This window comes from Sceloporus undulatus, chromosome 1 (genome assembly GCF_019175285.1).
Source record: "Sceloporus undulatus isolate JIND9_A2432 ecotype Alabama chromosome 1, SceUnd_v1.1, whole genome shotgun sequence".
NCBI classification, from domain to species: domain Eukaryota; kingdom Metazoa; phylum Chordata; class Lepidosauria; order Squamata; family Phrynosomatidae; genus Sceloporus; species Sceloporus undulatus.
The window spans coordinates 351,190,585-351,209,672 of record NC_056522.1 but is presented as its reverse complement, the minus strand read 5'-3'; positions in this window follow the sequence as shown (position 1 = coordinate 351,209,672).

The following is a 19,088-nucleotide window of genomic DNA, read 5'->3' as shown; positions in this document are numbered from 1 at the left end:
TTTCACATAATTGTTGTTGTGTGCCTTCAAGTCATTTCTGACTTATGGCAACCTTAAGGCAAATGGGATTTTCTTGGCAAGGTTTGTTCAGAGGAGGTTTGCCACTGCCTTCCCCTGAGGCTGAGAGGATGTGACTTGCCCAAGGTCACACAGAGGGTTTCGTGGCAAAGTGGGAATCAAACCTGGTCTCCAGAGTCATAGTCCGACTCTCAAACCACTATGCCATGTTGGCTCTGAATGCACACACCCAAACACACACTTGCCTGCAATAAAGTTGGCTACCCAATGATCTTTACACTACAATCAGTAAAGGCAAACACAGAAAAAAGAGAGACAGTAAGACATCAACCTAGAGGACCGCCTCTCCCCATATAATCCGCCCCGCACCCTCAGAACATCTGGGCAGCAACTACTGAGGGTCCCAGGGGCTAGATTAGCCTCTACATCAAAGAGGTCGTTTACCATCATCGCCCCGACCCTCTGGAATACGCTGCCCATAGAGCTCCGCTCGGCCACCTCCCTGGCCCAGTTCAGGAAGGAATTAAAAACCTTCCTGTTCCAATCAGCATTCCCGGACACAAGTTCCAGTTAGTCTCCCCCCCCCCTCCTCTGACAGCAGTTGTAAGCTGGCCAGAATGGGTTTTTATGAGGGTTTTAATTGTATTTTAATTGTATTTGTATTGTATGGTTGACATGTTGTGCACCGCCCTGATTATAAGAAGGGCGGTATAAAAATAAATTTATTATTATTAACTGTATTTTGACCCACGGGAATGAAACTCACAAGTTCTCACAATGCTGAGAACTTGATTGCGTTGAGGTCCTTTATTTCATCATTAGATTAAATCCTAATGCTGACATCTTGAGTTGATTACAGATTATATCTCTGCCTAAACGTTGGTCTTTAAATCTGGCTTCTTCAAAGTCTTTATTTATTTAAAAAAATAGAAGAAGAGAAAAGTTCGTTAACAAGCATCTGACTTTTGCTTTCATTACAGAAATATAAACCTCTCTCATGAAAGAGTTTGTCACTTAATTGCCATGATGTACTTTGAGAAGAGTAGATTGCTTAGACATTATCAGTGTTGAATTAAAGTCATCAGCACAGGCATTGCATAGGCTGACCTGGAAAACTTTGCAATTTGCTTCACATAACTTTGCTATTGCTTCACATAAACAAAGACTAACTGCCTTATCTCACGAGAAAAGAAAGCAGAAACAGAGCAGTAGCGGTTTTCTCTATGCATCTCCTCATGCCGCTATAGCACTTCTGTTCTCTTCCTGGTACTGCAGAAATAATCCAGTATGACACCACTTTAATGGCCATGGCTCAGTGCTATGGAATTCTGGGAATAGTAGTTTTGTGAGACATATAGGCCCGTTACAGACGGGCCTTTTAGTACGGAGTCAGTCCGTACTAGAGTTAGGAAGGTGTGGTGCTTCCGCACCCCCCCTAACTCTAGTACGGACTGAGTCCGTACAAAATGGTGGTGCCCCATCTACATGAGAAACGAGACGAAAACATCAGAACAGCGTCCCGAGAAGGGATTAAGGCTATACGCGCGAGGGCACTTAGTGCTCCCTTTGCGCGGACCAGGAAGGAGCTCCGTTTCGGAGCTCCTTCCTGGTTTGCGGCACTGCTTTGCGTCGCTGGGCGCAGCCTTCAGACGGCTGCGCCCAGCAATGCAAGGGAGAAAGGGGCCAAGCGGCCCCTTTCTCCTCCTCCCCGCCGCCGCAGGGTGTCCTTGGGGCTTGAAGCCCCAAGGACACCCCTTTCCAGGCTGCGGGGAAGCAGCCTTTTGCTTCCCCGCTTCCTGGAAAGCAGCGGATCGGGGCCTCACCGGCTGCCGTTCTGGCCACTGAGGCCCCAATACACTGGGGACAGGGGCAGGTACAGGCCGCCGATTTTCGGCGGTCTGTAGCGCACCTTAGTCTTCTCTGTCAGACAGCTCTGGTGTCACAACAAACTACAATTCCTAGAATTCCATAGCATTGAGCCATGGTCATTAAAGTAGTGTCATATTGCATTATTTCGGCAGTATCGATGCAGCCTACGAAGCAAACTAGAGGTTATGGGGAATTTGTATTATCTGCCACAACCAGTTTTTACCTTTACATTGGGATTTCCTTAGAGCTAAACGTCTTAACCTTCTAATGACTCATTATAAAACAAATGCACTGAACATAAGATACAGAGATGAAGAAGCTGATGTGCTATGAGAAACAGATATCGTTTGTCACTTCAGGGAGCACTTCTTTAAAAATATGATAAAATTGTAATCTAATTCAGTGGTGGAAATAATGCAGCCCATGGGCTCCATGCAGTGCATAGAAGGAGGGTCCAGTGGGCTCCCCAGATAATAATAATAATAAAAATTTTATTTATATACCGCCCTTCTATAAAACCAGGGCGGTGTACAACATTCATAAAATACATAAATTGCCATATACATAAAACAAAATACATTAAAAACATTCCAACCAGCTTGCCACTGCTGACGTAGAGGGGAGGGAGAAGTTAGTCGGGGCTTGCACCAGGGAATGCTTGTTTAAATAAAAAGGTCTTCAGCCCTTTTTTGAACTGGTCCAGGGAGGTGGCCGAGCGGAGCTCAATGGGCAGGGAATTCCAAAGGGTAGGGGCCGAGATGGTGAAAGTCCTCTTAGAAGTAGAGGCTAGTCTGGCCCCTGGAACCCTCAATAGCTGCTGCCCAGATGTTCTGAGAGTGCGGGGCGGATTGTATGGGGAGAGGTGGTCCTCGAGGTATCCTGGGCCCAAGCCATTTAGGGCTTTATAGGGGATAACCAACACCTCGTATTGCGCCCGGAAGCGAATAGGCAGCCAGTGCAGATCTTTAAGCACTGGTGTTATATGACTGGCTCTGGGTATGCCAGTAACCAGTCTGGCTGCCATATTCTGCACTAATTGTAGCTTCCGGGTATGGTACAAGGGTTGCCCCATGTAGAGCAAGTTGCAGAAATCCAAACGAGAGGTTACCAGAGCATGTGCTACCGTTTCAAGATCCCTCTGGCCTAGGTAGGGACGCAGCTGGCGTATCAGCCGAAGCTGATAACAGGTGCTCCTGACTGTCACATCCACCTGTGATGTAAGGTGGAGCGACGAATCAAGGAGCACCCCCAGACTGCGTACCGAGTCCTTCACAGGAAGCGTGATCCCGTTCAGGACAGGTGGAACCACCACCATCCCCGGGCCAGGAGAACCTATCACGAGCACCTCCATTTTCTCTGGATTCAGACTGAGTCGGTTTTCCCTCATCCAGCCCATTACCGACTCCAGGCAGGCCACGAGAGGAGAGATGCCATCCCCAGTCACTGCATCAGTCGGAGACATAGAGAAAACTATTTGGGTGTCATCAGCGTACTGACAACTCCGCGCCCCATGTCTCCGGATGATCTCTCCCAGCGGTTTCATGTAAATGTTAAAAAGCATGGGAGACAGAATGGCTCCTTGAGGGACCCCAGATGTAAAGGCCCTCTTATCGGAGCATACATCTCCCAGCTGCACCATCTGGAACCTCCCAGAGAGGTAGGATCGGAACCACTGGAGCGCAGTGCCCCTGATTCCCACCTCTGCTAGGGGCTCCAGAAGGATACCATGGTCTATGGTATCGAAAGCCGCTGAGATGTCCAAGAGCACCAACAGGGACACGCTTCCCCTGTCAATGCCCAGACGGAGATCATCGACCAAGGCGACCATGGCAGTCTCAACCCCATAGCCCGCCCGAAAGCTGGTTTGAAATGGGTCCAGATAATCCGTTTCATCCAAGATCGATTGAAGCTGGATTGCAACCGCCCTCTCGATCACCTTCCCCAAAAATGGCAATAGCGGGGGTCGAGGGAGGGCTTTTTAAGCAACGGTTTTACTATGGCCAATTTTAAGCTTGATGGAAATTGCCCGTCCCTCAAGGATGTATTTATGATCCGGTGTAACAATGAAGTTACCACCGGTCCCCCCTGAGCCGCTAGCCATGAGGGACAGGGATCAAGAGAGCAGGTTGTCTTCTGAACACTTCTAAGGATCTTGCCACATCATCGGTACTAACGGACTCAAACTGATCCAGTTTAATGGAGTCCACGGAGGCTCTGGATACCTCTACTCTAGGTTCTGCCCTAATGCCGGCGTTAAGACCTTCGCTTATCCAAGAGGTTTTATCCACGAAGAAGTTGTTAAATTGGTCACAGCAGGCCTTAGAAGGTTCAAGGATCTGGTTCAGGGCAGGAGGGAGCTGAGTTAGCTCCCTGACCACCCTGAACAACTCTGCTGGACGCGACTCCGCGGACGCAACACGAGCACCATAGAACGAATTCTTAGCTGCTCGTATCGCCTCTCCGTAGTCCTCCAAAAGGCGGTCTAGGAGAGCCTTGTCGGCTAAGCGTAGGTGTTTCCGCCAGCGATGCTCTAGCCGTCGCAGAACCCGCTTCCTCGCCTGGAGATCTTCCGTATACCAGGGCTTTCGTTTGGAAGCAGGCCTGAGAGGGCGCTTGGGAGCGATACTGTGTATAGCCCTAGAAAGACCGGTATCCCAGATACCAGTCAGGGCGTCAACAGAGTCGCCGTCATTTCCAACCATGTGCCCCTCTAAGGCTTCCTGGAACCTTTTTGGTTCCATCAGCCTTCGAGGGTGGACCATTCTAATAGGTCCACCACCCCCGGGGGGGATCTGGGTAGAAGCCTTGATTTTTGCCTCCACCAGGAAATGATCCGTCCATGACAGGGCGGAAATATTAGTTATTTCCACCCACGGATTTTCCGCATCCGTACAAAAGACCAGATCGAGTGTATTACCCGCAGAATGCATCGGACCCAAGACCAATTGGGACAGGCCCATGGCTGCCATGGTATCCATGAATTCCCGAGCCGCACCGGGTGGAATATAGTTGGCCAGGAAGGGGATGTTGAAGTCACCCAGGACAAGTAGCCTGGGTGTTTCCAGCATCAGCTCTGAGACCAACTGTGTCAGCTCATTAAGGGAGTCTGTTAGCGCATGGGGTGGCCGATACACCAACAAAATCCCTAGACTGTCCCTGGCCTTCAGGGTCAAGTAAATACACTCAATTAAGGAAGTTTGATGGATGTGATTCCTGGTGAGAGGATCTGCAAGCAGATCACGGACAATGTGGGTTTTGTTATTAATGGACCTGGCATTGCACAGGAGCAGAGACAGGGTTTGTGGCATGGTTGGAATGACCCTCAGGTCCTTTTGGTTAGGAAGGGGACAGGAAGGAGAGATAGATATTAAGCATCGATCTCGCCTTCCTCTGTAACGCAAGTCCACACTCCTACCGCCATACCTCCCCCTGCCCCACACCACCTCAGTGGGAGCTCCGCTCGTGCAGAAGTTACCCTCTACCTCCCCAGCCAAAGCATTCCCCACATCCATATCCTCCCCCTCCCCCTACCGAACAACAATAAGAACAGAGATATGGCACTACAGTCATTCTCTGTTTAAGTGCTGGCGAGGACACGATCCTCCTGCTCTTGTGCCGCTGCAAAGATGCGCAGCTGCGCAGTTGCGGAGCTGCGGAAGTCCCAAATTCAATCCGTGGGCGGCCTCCCCGGGCCGGTGCGCAGATGCGCACCTCCAACAATCCGGGAAGAACCGTCCGGCAGCAACGCAGCTCTCAGCAGAGTCCGGTGGCAAGGGGAGGCGTGACGGAGGAGGAGACCAGGCAGGCTGGCTTTGTACATGCCTCTGCCCCGACACGCCCCTCTCTCCGCCTTCCCCCCAGGTGTCCCAAATTCAGCTCACCAGAGCCGCCGCCGAGATGCTGAGGAAATAGGGAGTCCCAAATTCAGTCTGTGGGCGGCCTCCCCGGGCCGGTGCGCAGATGTGCACCTCCGACAACCTGGGAAGAACCGCCCGGCAGCAACGCAGCTCTCAGCAGAGTCCGGTGGCAAGGGGAGGCATGACGCTAACTCCTTACTAACTCCTTACTAACTCCTCAAAGCCACCAGGATTAACATTATTTTTCAGCTCCCAACTTTCAGTAAAAGGTAATCTGAGGGTTTCCTCATTTCTAAGTGGCTAAAATTCAAATAGTGCCTCCAGAGGGAGCCTCCTAGAGCTTCCAATAAAAAGACAACATTCTGCAAGCTATTTCCATCTTTTCCTCCTATTTTTTTTTTTTTTTTTTGGTTGTTTGTTTTTAAAAGAAGATGGAAAGAGCAGTGGAAAAACAGAGGAGGCTTAAAAATGGAAGACATTGTTGTCTGGAAGCACTTTAAATCTGGGGATGGACAATTTGCCATCCTGCTTCCGATGTTCAAGCCTTCACAGACTCTTTGTGAACAGAATGTGTGTGTTGCACATGTATAGAATCCCTCTGTCTTATTAAAAAAATCACACTGCAAAATGTCCTTTACCTACCTGTGTACAGCCTGTATGCATGCACAGCCTGCAGCTCAAAAGTGATCAATGAAGGCATAGAAGTGAGAAGCATGCACAGTGAGTGTACTTTTGCTCTTTTCCCCATGCACTCAGGAACTCTGAATTTAAATATGTGAGCAGGGCTCTAGAGCGTTTGCAACAGAATGATCAACAGTACAGAGTTATCTTTGTGTTTGCTACATTGCCACAGAGGAAATTATTGCAGCTTTTTTCTTAGGAAGATGAATCGTTCCGACATTTCTGCTTCGCTTTCTGTTTTGTGACAAGATGAAGAAGAAACAAGAACAAAAGGTAAAAATGTTAACTACAGGGAACCTAATTAGGCAGCTCTGCAGACTTAAGGTTTCTGTGAAAATGCATGAAGTCATTTGAAAGAAAGAAAAGAAAAGAAACAAACTAGATAAAGGTATACAACATTCATTAAAGAGTGAGGATCGATCAAGATTACCTGTCCTATCCATATTCTGTCCCCTCCAGTCTTTCACTCTCTTGCACACTTGCCAATTGACCACCCCACATCACAATTTTCTAAATGGGGAAGATAATCTAGAATGTTTTCAGCCATCCTAACATCTGACATCTTCTGGAAAATGCCAACCACAGATACAGGCAAAACATCAGGAATAAATTCTTTCAGAACACGGCCATATAGCCCAAAAAACCCACAAAAATCTATGGATGCCAGCCGTGAAAGCTTTTGACTTCACACAAGCATATCTGTTTGTTACTCTTACATCCTATGTTTCTTCCAATGAGCTGAAAGCAGCATGCCTGGCTTTCCTCTTCCTCATTGTCTTTCCAAAAACTTTGGTAGGTCAAGCTGAGAATGAATGGCTCAAAGTTACTCAATAAATTTCATTGTTCAGTGGGGACTAAAATCCTCCAGATGTTTTAAACCAACTACTAGAAGCCCTAGCTAACTTGGCTGCAGTCAGGAGTTCTAGGAGCTGAACTCCAAACCACCTGGAGGGCCAAAGTTAGAACCATTGCTCTAACCACTGCATCCTATGGAATCCTGAGATCTGTAGTAGAATCGGTTACAGTCAGCCCTCCATATTGACAGATTCTTCATCCACAGATTCAACCACTCAAGGCTTGAAAATATTTTTTAAAATATAAATTCCAAAAGTAAACCTTGGTTTTGCCATTTTGTATAAGGGATACCATTTTACTATGCCATCGTATTTAAGCATCCACATTCTTGTTATCCATGGGGGTCCTGGAACCAAATCCCAGCAGATACTAAGGGTCCACTGTACTTAGAACTTTATGCCTGAGAACTTTAGTGCTGTAGTGGCGGGGGGAGATATAATTCACTAGCCAAGAATTCTAAATTCATGATGAAACTACAAATCCTGGAATTTTGTGGGCTGGACCCTTGCTAATTAAAGTGGGATAATTCTGTAGTATAGATATATCCCATGGTGATGTGGGTGGTCTGAACAAGAGGATAAAAATGTTTTGGTGAATGCAGTTATGTCCTCCATGCAAGTGGGAATTTGCTACTATGCTGTGTAGTGATGGCCACCAATTTGGAAGCTTGGGTTGCTCCAGCAGGGCTCCTCTCATGGTCTTACAAAAATCAGGTTTTGGGGCTGCAGTTTGAAAGGGAGGTCAGTGTATAGACTTTGCTCTCAACTTTCTTCCCTTCTTTTCTCAGTGAAAATTATCCCACCAAACTACTGGACCCCTGAAGAAAAATGTCTTGTATATGACCAGGGCTGGCCCTATCATTAGGCAAAGGAAGACAGCCATCTTGGGCAGCTGATTCTGGATGTCATAAACAAGAAGCAATTTGTTAAATATTTAATGTACTGTATAATTGTAAAAAATAGTTCACATATAACTGTAGAAGAATAAGCTCCTACACACACAGTTACAGAAGGAGGGGTGGCATATTCTTCTACAAATATTGCAGTTGTATGTGTATTATTTCTTTACAGTTATGCATTGCGTTTACATTATTAAATATGTTATAACTGGTTATAATTACATTGTTGCACTGTACACTTGTTAACAAGCTCAAGACATAGTTTTTTGTGGGGTTTTTGGGGCTATGTGGCCATGTTCTAGAAGAGTTTCTTCCTGACGTTTCGCCAGCATCTGTGGCTGGCATCTTCAGAGAATGCTGGTGAAATGTCAGGAAGAAACTCTTCTAGAATATGGCCACATAGCCCGAAAAACTCACAAAAAACTATGGATGCTGGCCATGAAAGCCTTTGACTTCGCAGGCTACCTGATTGCTAATTGCATTATAGTTACCATATTTGGGGTATTCCTGTATTTGTTTGTTTTGATACTGCTGTTAAAGCTGAGCTGTTGGATCAGAGAGACAGTGAGAGAAGGCAACACTAAATTGGAACCAACAGGCGTGAATGATGGAAGTAAGTTGTGGAGGTTCTGTGTTCACTGCCTGAGTGAGAACTAATGTTGCCAGGTTTTCAAAACAGCAACAAGGACACAGTCGAAGTTCATGATATGCAAGGATGACAATCAGGAAGCAGCTATTAACAAGTTTCTGTTATGAAATACTATATGAAAGTATTAGTTAATTTAAGCCATGTACACTGGGCCCTCCATATTCTCTGAGATTGGGGGTGCAGGACTCCTGTGAAAATGAAAGTGAAAAAACATTTGTTAAAATCTGAGAAAACACCTCTCCAGGATCTCTAGGTCCTCCAGTACAACTCTCTGGCCAACAACCAGCAGAAGTGAACCATAGAATTGCACTGGAGGACCTACAAATGCCCAGAGAATTGTTTTATCCAGGAATCTCTAGGTCCTTCGGTGGACTCTATGGTCAGCTTCTGTCAGAGTCATGCTGAAGGATGTAGACATACCAAGAGAGAACAAGTTAATCAAATCTGCAAATAATCAAATCTGAAAAAGTTCATGCCACAAAGTTGGAGGGCTAGCTGTATTTCTGTGTAAAATTAACATATTGTCCACTTTCACAAATTACACAATGCATACATTTGTGTCATTATGAAAGGCCCACACCCAGAAATGCAGGAATTTTTTTGAAGGGGCATATTGCTCAGTCTGTACAAAAGGAAAAGCTTCCCAACCTTGAAACGGGCAGCACCTCTTTAATAAAAGACACCTGGCAACCTTAGTAAGAACAGAAAGGAAGAGTTGTGTAGAGTGTTGCTGGGATGAAAACATGCAGTGGGAGGTGAAGATAAGGCTCCTCAGATGAGGGATAAGCCTGTGTCATTTTGTGTGAGGGCAGGGTACAAAAAAGTAGAAAAATTTAACTCCAGGGGTCTTTTATCATATAGCCTGGTTCCTAGCAGTATTAGAGGCATCTTACATCCTGACTTTCTGACTCAGTCTTGTCCTTTTATCTTGTTCTGCTCCTCTGTCTCTTTTTAAGGAAGAACATATTCAGATAGAGTCTTGATGACCAGAAAATCCCAAACATTAATTTGCTTCTCCCTCCCTTCCTGTATTCAGTTTAATTCACATCAGTACAAAAATGAACCCCTGCTGCAAATCAGATTTCTTTTAAATGTGAAAAACTGCTTGTCATGTAACCTTGATGTGGCTGAAAGAGCTGGGTTTTCTTAACGAAAGAAATAAACAGCTTCTTGATCAGACACACGCCCACATGTTCCCGTGTCTGAGATGTCACAAAGCGGTCATCTTGGCAATGTCAGCAAACAGGCACTACATGCAGACTTGCCCCTCAGTAGTTGAAACTTTTTGACATTCCAGGTCAGCTTCTGATTATTGTTGTTGATGTTATTGACGATGGGGTGCAATGCAGACAGGAGATCATCGTTTAATTAATTATCCTTTCCATCAGCCTCAAAGAACCATGGCTATTGGGAGGCTGAAAACCCTCTCTGGCAAGAAGAACATCTTGACAGAAGGGAGACCAACCTGACCCCTTCCAATGGCCACTGAAGGAGAACCTCTGAGGAATTTTCTTCCCCAGACTCTGCCAGTTGCCATTGGTGCTGGGCCTACAGAGTTGGGGGAGGCATGCTCTGGTCTCCACTACCAGTGAGAAGAAGAAAGAACATGAGAAGATGGAGCAGCCCTTCCCTCTTGGGAAAAACATGATGGCAGCCAATGAGGGAATAACCAATTATCAGGGATGATGGGAGATAGTCCAGTGAGAACTGAAGGGTTCACCATCCTTACTCTAGGGCAGGGGATGACACTTTCACCATTTGGAACCATGGAGAAGATGATCTGGCTGTGTTCCTGAACCACCTGAACAACATCCACCCTAACATCCAATTCATTCTGGAAAAAGAAAAGGAAGGAACACTGCCATTCTTGGATGTCCTAGTCATCTACAAACCGAACCAATCTTTGGGTCACACGGTATACAGAAAACCTACACATACAGACAGATACCTGCACAAGAATTCCAACCATCACCCAGGACAAAAAAGAAGCACAATACAAACACTGGTAGACCAGGCAAAATGCATCTGTGAACCCCACTTCTTGAAAGATGAATTGAAGCACCTAGACCAGTGCTCTACATGCTAATGGTTATTCCAGCTCAGACATCAGAAAGCCTGCCAGACAAGAAAAACCCAGAGGAGTCATAGAATCATAGAATAATAGAGCTGGAAGAGACCACAAGGGCCATCCAGTCCAATCCCATTCTGCCATGCAGTCAAAGCATCCATGACAGATGGTCATCCAGCCTCTGCTTAAAGATCTCCAAGGAGGGAGATTCCACTACACTCCGAGGGAGTGTGTTCCACTGTCGAACAGCCCTTACTGTCAGGAAGTTTTTCCTAATGTTGAGGTGGAATCTGTTTTCCTGGAGCTTGCATCCATTGTTCCGGGTCCTATTCTCTGGAGCAGCAGAAAACAAGCTTGCTTCCTCCTCAATATGACATCCCTTCAAATATTTAAAAAGGGCTATCATATCACCTCTTAACCTTTTTTTCTCCAGGCTAAACATTCCCAGCTCTCTAAATCGTTCCTCATAGGACATGAAATTAAGATATACTATATCCCCATCATTCTCTTCATCTACCAAGCTGGTAATTTTATCAATAAAAGAGATTAGATTTGCCTGGCATGACTTATGTCTCTGAAATCCATGTTGATTTTTTGTGATTATGGCATTGCTTTCTTGATGTTCACAGACTCTGTTTAATGATCTGCTCTAGAATCTTTCCTGCTATAGATGTCAGACTAACTGGACGATAATTGTTGGGATCCTCTTTTTTTTCCCTTTTTAAAGATGGAGACAACATTTGCCCTCCTCCAGTCTGCTGGGACTTCTCGTGTTCTCCAGGAGTTTTCAAAGATTATTGCCAATGGCTGCAATATTACATTAGCCAACTCTTTTAATACTCTTGGATGTATGAAGACAAGCAGCCACCCATAGGGAAGGTATTTCTACCATACATCAAAGGAGTCACAGACAGCATAGACAAAGTGGTGAAGAAGCACTTCCGTTCTACTTACAAAAGGAGATGCTCTTAAAAGTGTGCCATTTGCCAAAACAGATTTTACTAGCATGACAAAAGACATGCTTTTATGACCATCTCACCCAGGAAAAAAATGGAAGTGCTTCTAGGTAAGGTAAGAAAGCATCTTCTCTGCTGTTCCATCTCAGGTTTTTTTTTTCATGCGATAAGGCTCTAGGTGGTGGCCAACAGTCTCGTCCATAGTAATAAGGCTCCTCAGAAGTAAGAGTACTTCTCAAAATAAGATGTCTCCTTAAGACCAGGCAGCCTTGAAATTTGGTTGAAGCTTGCATCCACTTGGAGTTGCGTAGCACCATTCTACAAATACATTTGCTTCTGGCTTTTCCATTGCTGTTACAACACAGGTCTTACTTCTGTATAACACTTCTGTCTAGTATTCCTGACTCTCAGTGTGGACGAAAGAAAAGGAAATTCTTCTTGATGTACATGTAGAGTGGGAAAAGAATATGGAGTCTGAATGACTATGGGGGGTGAGGCTGGAGGAAGAAGAAAAAACAGTGAGAAAGAATAAGGGAAGGGAAAGTTGTTACCTTGCCTGGTTGGATTCATTTTGCCTGGATAGTAGACATGCCACTTGATATCTGTCATGCCTCCAGAGCATCTTTGATGCTCTGGAGACATATATTTAGTTGAGATTATATTAGCTTTTCTATGTATTAGTTTAGAAGGGGAAATAGAGATCTACAGCTTTAAGAAAGACCAGGATTGTGGGAAATCCCAGGGTCTCTTACTGTCTCCCTCTAGCTAGTTTCAGTTGTGTAGTAAGATTTCAGCCAAGTCAGACCTGGAGAGAATATTTTCCTTTGACAAAGATAAGTCCACAGAAGAGTAAAGATAAGTCCACAGAAGAAGAAAGATAAACCCTCCAAGAAGAGAGAGCAAGGTATTTAAGAGGGACTATTGAGAAAAAGGAGATCAGTTACATGTCTTGTGTTTATAACCAGTAAACCTATGAAAACTTAAGATATTTGTGGACAAGTCTTTTGTTCAGGCTGTGTTCCTGAGAGCCAGAGGCCTTACTACACCCAAAGTCCATAGCATCGCTCTTGGGACAAAACAATATCTGTTCATACTATTAGTTGGTCTAGCTTCCAAAATCTTTTGAAAAGTAAGTTTAGCCTTGTATAAAGTGGAATATGAAGCAAAACATGCACTCACTATTTTGGCCATCTGTTATGCAAGAATAGCCACTGAGCTGCAGATTTCCCAGCCAAGAGAGATGATGTGATGTGATCTGTGATGTGACAGATAGGCTGACAAGACTGGCCAATAGTCTCAAAAATTTGAACAGGAGGGCTTTAAACTGAGTTATATGGGGGAGGGAGACAGTATTATGGAAGGCAAAAGGGTTGGAGAAAATTGATTTATCTGCAGCCTTTGACACTGTTGATCACTGTCTCCTAGTTGACATACTCTCTGACCTTGGATTCTCAGACTCTGTTCTCGCCTGGTTTAGATCTTACTTGTCAGACAGATCTTTTGCAGTGGTTGCAGGTGGTCAGACATCATTTCCTGTTCCCTTATCTGTTGGAGTTCCCTAGGGCTCTGTTCTGGGTCCCCTTCTGTTTTCTCTCTACACACTGTCCTTAGGTAAACTCATCAGCTCTTTTGGTTTTTTCTACCATCTGTATGCCAATGACACCCAATTGTATCTTTCCACCCCTGACCTTTCTCCAAGGCTTGAACAGCAAGTCTCGTCTTGCCTCACAGCTGTTTCGCAGTGGATGCGCCATCGGCGTTTGAAGCTCAACATTTCCAAGATGGAGCTTCTTGTCTTTCCTCCTAAGTCCACCATTCAGCACTCCTTTTCTGTCTCTGTGGACAACATTTCTATTCAACCAGTCCAGCAAGCCCGCAGTCTTGGTTTTATCTTTGATTCTTCTCTGTCATGTATCCCTCAGATCCAGACCACAGCCAAGGCTTGTAGATTCTTTTTATACAATATTGCCAAAATCTGACCATTTCTCTCTGCCTCTACTGCCAAGATCCTGGTCCATGCCCTAGTGGTATCATGACTTGATTACTGTAACATCCTCCTGGCTGGGCTTCCTCTTTCTCACCTTCATCCTTTAATTTCTGTCCAGCATTCAGCTGCACGCATTATCACATCCACCCACCGCTCTGACCATATCTCTCCTGTGTTGGCATCCCTTCACTGGCTCCCTTTCCACATTCAGTATATGCTCCTGCTGTCGACGTTTAAAGCCCTCCATGGGCTGGCTCCTCCTTACTTATCAGACCTTATTTCTCCTTACCTTCCCACTAGGGCCCTCCATTCTGGTAGTCAAGGTCTGCTGTCCCAGCCCAGGATTTCCTCTGCCCCATCTCGGATTCGCCCCTTTTCACTCGCTGCCTCTCACTCCTGGAACCTTCTTCCCCCGCGAGCAAGAGCCATTACTTCTTTAACCAGCTTCAAAATGGAGTTGAAGACCATCCTGTTCAGGACAGCGTTCCCAGGCATTGCATAACTGTCACTTGCTATTTGATGTTCTTTTGTTGTCTGTTTTATTGAATCATTTCCTGTATTGCTATGTATTTTATATGTATTATCCTATTATAGAGGCCCCTTCCCCTCCACCACTCCCTTCTCCTTTTGTGTCGTGTCTTTTTAGATTGTAAGCCTGAGGGCAGGGAACCGTCCAATTAAAAAGATTGTATGTACAGCACTGTGTAAATTTACAGTGCTTTATAAATAAAGGTTAATAATAATAATAATAATAATAATAATAATAATAATAATAATAATAATAATAATTAATAATAATAGTGCAAGGACCCAACAGGGGGAGGAAAAAATGTTTGCACAGGCAGCAAGTAAAAGGGAACATGTGGTCTGAAATGTCTCTACACTAATGCACAGAGTATGGGAAATAAGCAAGATGAACGTGAACTCCTAGTACAACAAAGCAAATATGATAGTGATGGTGAACCTATGGCATGCATGCCAGAGGTGGCACTCAGAGCCCTCTCTGTGGGCACATGTGCTGCTGCCCCAGCACAGAGTTTGTCAGAGTTTGTTACTAGAAAGCCAGAGGGACACAGCACTTTGCAATAAGTAAGTGGGTTTTGTGTTGCAGTTTGGGCACTCAGCCTCTCAAAGGTTCACCATCACTGAAATCTGATATAATAGGCATCACTGAAACCTAGTGGGATGAGTCTCATGATTGGAATGTAGGAATAGAGGGGTATAACCTTTTTAAGAGAAACATATAAGAAATAGCCTTATATGTCAGGGACATTCACACCAGTGAAGAGATCCAGGACATCAATCCTGGAAGCCAGGAAAAGTCAGAAAAGCCAAAACACAGAATGAACTCAGGCTTGCTAGAGAGGTTAAAAATAATAAAAAGGGTTATTATGGATATGTCTGCAGCAAAAGGAAGAAGAAAGAAATAGTAGGGCCACTACGTGGAGAAGATGGCAAAATGCTAACGGGACAGAGAAAAGGCAGAATTACTCAACACCTTCTTTGCCTCAGTCTTCTCAGAAAAGGAAAAGGATGCTCAACCTGAGGATAATGGAGCAGAGGACAGAATAGGGGAATTTCAGCATAGAATAAGTAAAGAGATAGTACAGGAATATCTGGTTAATCTAAACGAATAAAAATCTCCAGGACCAGACAAACTACATTCAAGGGTATTAAAAGAACTGGCAAATGTAATATTGGAGCCATTGGCAATAATGTTTGAAAAGTCCCGGAGAACAGGAGAAGTGCCAGCAGACTGGAGGAGGGCAAACGTTGTCCCCATCTTCAAAAAGGGGAAAAAAGAGGATCCCAACAATTATCGTCCTGTTAGTCTGACATCAATACCAGGAAAGATTCTTCAGAGAAGATGCCAGCCACAGATGTTGGTGAAACGTCAGTAAGAAACTCTGTTAGAACATGGCCACATAGCCCGAAAAACCCACAAAAACTATGGCGCGTTACAGACCGCCCCTTTGGGGTGGCCTGTAGGCACTCCTTTCCCTGCCGGATCGGGGCCTCAGCTGCCAGAACGGCAGCCTCTGGGGCCCCGATCCACCCCTTTCCATCATGCCCCAAGAACACCTGGTCGGCCCCTTTTTGCCTTGCGTCACTGGCGCAGCCGTCTAAAGGCTGCGCCAGCGATGCAAATCCCGGAAGGAGCTCCGTTTCGGAGCTCCTTCTGGCGCTGTGGAAAGGGCACTCTATGCGCCCTGGCGTGGCACCAGTACGTCACAACCGCGCCGCCTCATTTGGAGGTGGCGCGGTGGTGACGTAGCAATGGCGGCCCCGTGTGGAATGGGCACCGCCATTTTGTACATCCTGGGGATGTACTAGGGTTAGATGCGTGCGTAAGGCACGCACTTTCCCTAACCCTAGTACATCCCCAGGACGCACTTTAAGCCCGTGTGGAATGAGCCTATGTTAGGCCAAAGTTTGAACAGCTCAGCAGCCCACTCCATACCACACACATTATCTAGCAGAGAAAGAGATCAAACGTCGGCCTGATTCAGACTGGCGCTTTGCGCTGGCCTAGACACGTAGTAGGGTTGCCTGGGGGCGGAGTGACCGCACGCCCCACAAGCCTACTATGTGGTGGCGGCGTAACAATGACGGTGCCCCGTGTACATGGACGTTGCCATTGTGACGTAAGCACCATGCTGCATCCGCATGGTGCCATGCATCGCTTGTCACAAGTGTGCCAGTGGCGCACTCGCAAGTCACTGTGGCATCACACAAAGAACTCAGAAATTCCGGGTTCTTTTTGCTCCTCAGTGGCGATACACCGTTTGGGGACTGTGCTATCCCTGAGGAGCAAAAACGGGCGCCAGCAGACCGCCGTTTCTTGGTGGTCTCTCTCGTGCCTTAATCTTCTTTATAAAGTATATAAAAGTACTTTTACTCATAAATACTTGTGCATAATCAACACAGGTTCCTCCTCTTGAGAAAAGGTAAGAAAAGAAAGAGTACTATGTGTATCAGGAAACTTGGAGCATCTCACCCAGAGGGAGCTCTTCATGGAGGGCTGGCAGGGAGAGAGAGAGAGAGAGAAGATGTGAGAGCAGATGAGACCTCAAAGAACAAAGAAAGACTATGTGATGCAGGAAGAGAGTGGGTGTGAGCAAAGACACAGACAAACAAGAAATTACCCTAACCATGCTGTGTCCTAGAGACCGAAATGCAGTCTAACATGCATGCAGGTATGCAAAGTTTGTTAACTCCAACAATTTAGGCCACAGGACAGAACGGCCTCATGGAGTTCTACCACCCCTGCTCTCTGGACAGGGATATTGTCTCACATGCTGTCTAGACATTGCTTAACCCAGATACCAGCCATGGCAAAGCTCAGTTGGGTATGGCAGCACCATCCCAATAGAAAATGTACATTCCAGTGAGCTATAGTAGGGGCAGGGGACAACATCCACCCATAAATCCTAGGTTTATGTGGGTAATTGGAAATTGGACTAGGCTATTCCACAGCAAATGAATCAAAAAGTTGTCTGTGTTAAGCAGCCTATATACCTGCAAATAATATAAGAATTTGCATACCCAGGGGAGCAAAATTATCTGGATATGATAATTGCTAGTTATGTGGCCTTAGTGTAGCCAAAAATCTATGTAAGGGAATTTTACTTTAGCTCAGAGTGGGTTAGGCTACAAATAACCCTCAAGACCGTTCCCCCTTTTGTATATGGAGAGAAAAATGGACCAAAGAAATTGCGCAGAGGCAGATTTCTTATAATCAAATGTTACTTTTATTGGGGGGGGGGGGGAATCACACAGCAAGTCACTAACACACACACACATTCATACAAGGCTCAGGAAATAAGGGAGGAGGTTTGAATAGATGGAGGCAGAACTAACAGAGATACTTACACAAGCCAAGATTTGCTTTAGGATCCAATTGGTTGAGGTGGCATGGGACTCGGTCATAGAGTGAAGGACCCAGCCGGAACTAATTCAGAGAGCGTAGTGACAAAGTGTCCCCATGAACTCCAAACTAGCACACTGAGGACCTTATCTAGGCCAAATCTAGCCTCTGGGAAGAAGTAATTGCACATCTATGGGTGCAGTCATGGTCTGGCAGTATTCAAGGTGGGAATAGGTGCTTGATTAAGCCCATCAGGCTCATCCGGTGAGACATCCTTCTGCTAATGGAGGTGTTAATGTCCCATTCATAACTCCTAAACTATCTGCTTGGCCTGTATTGTTCCCAAAAGGTCCCATTAGGCCGACCTCACTTGGGTGTAGTGTGTACATGTCCCCTCACCTTGGGGATTATGGTGCACTGCATTGCAGGGTCCATCTGGGGTCATGTGGAAAATTACACACACCAAAATCAGAATTATTCCATTTGTGGTAACATTAGGACTTGTCTAACTGGGAGAAATGGTGAGTTGTGGGTGACCACTGGTACATGGTGGCCAAATGTTATAACTGCAAAGGAGAACAAGGCACCACAAAAGGTAGGGCATTCAAGAAAAAATGTAGGACATTACAAAATAAAAGCTAAGAATACTACAGTAATATAAATATAAATTCATTTAATATGGTTTATTTACAGCTATGTGACTGTACAGTCAGACCTCCTTATCCACTGATTTTTTAATTCACGAATTCAAGCATCCACGGCTTGAAAATATTTTTAAAAAGTATACATTCCAGACAGCAAACCTTGATTTTGCCATTTTATATAAGGGACACCATTTTGCTATGCTATTGTATTTAATGAGACCTGTCCATCCATGGATTTTGTTATCCACAGGGGGTCCTGGAACCAAACCCCAGTGGATAACAAGGGGCCACTATATTTTATTATGTACTCAATCATATTTTTCTGATGAACTTATCTTTGTTAAAATGGCATTCCTCCTTCTGTAGACAAAAGATTGTATGGGAATGGCCCATCATTGGGGGGGGGGGACTGCTTTGCCCATAGAAAAGGAACATGACAGGGAGAAGGTTCAGTTAGAGTCTAGTTTTTTGTCTCTGGAAAACAATGCTAGTTTTCTAATTATTAGGGATTATTTTTTTTAACTACCGGTTATGATTATTTAATCAAGTTATATACTGTTTCAAGGTATCAGTAACAGTCGGTAATGATACAATACACAGTAAATGAAGTACTATAGCACACAAGTAAATGATAGGGTCCAGGTGCAATTTTGCTACTAATTTTTATCATAAACTATAGAAACTGGAAGAGATTTTCAGCATGCTGACTGCCAAGGGCAGCTTTGAAGTGCATGTATT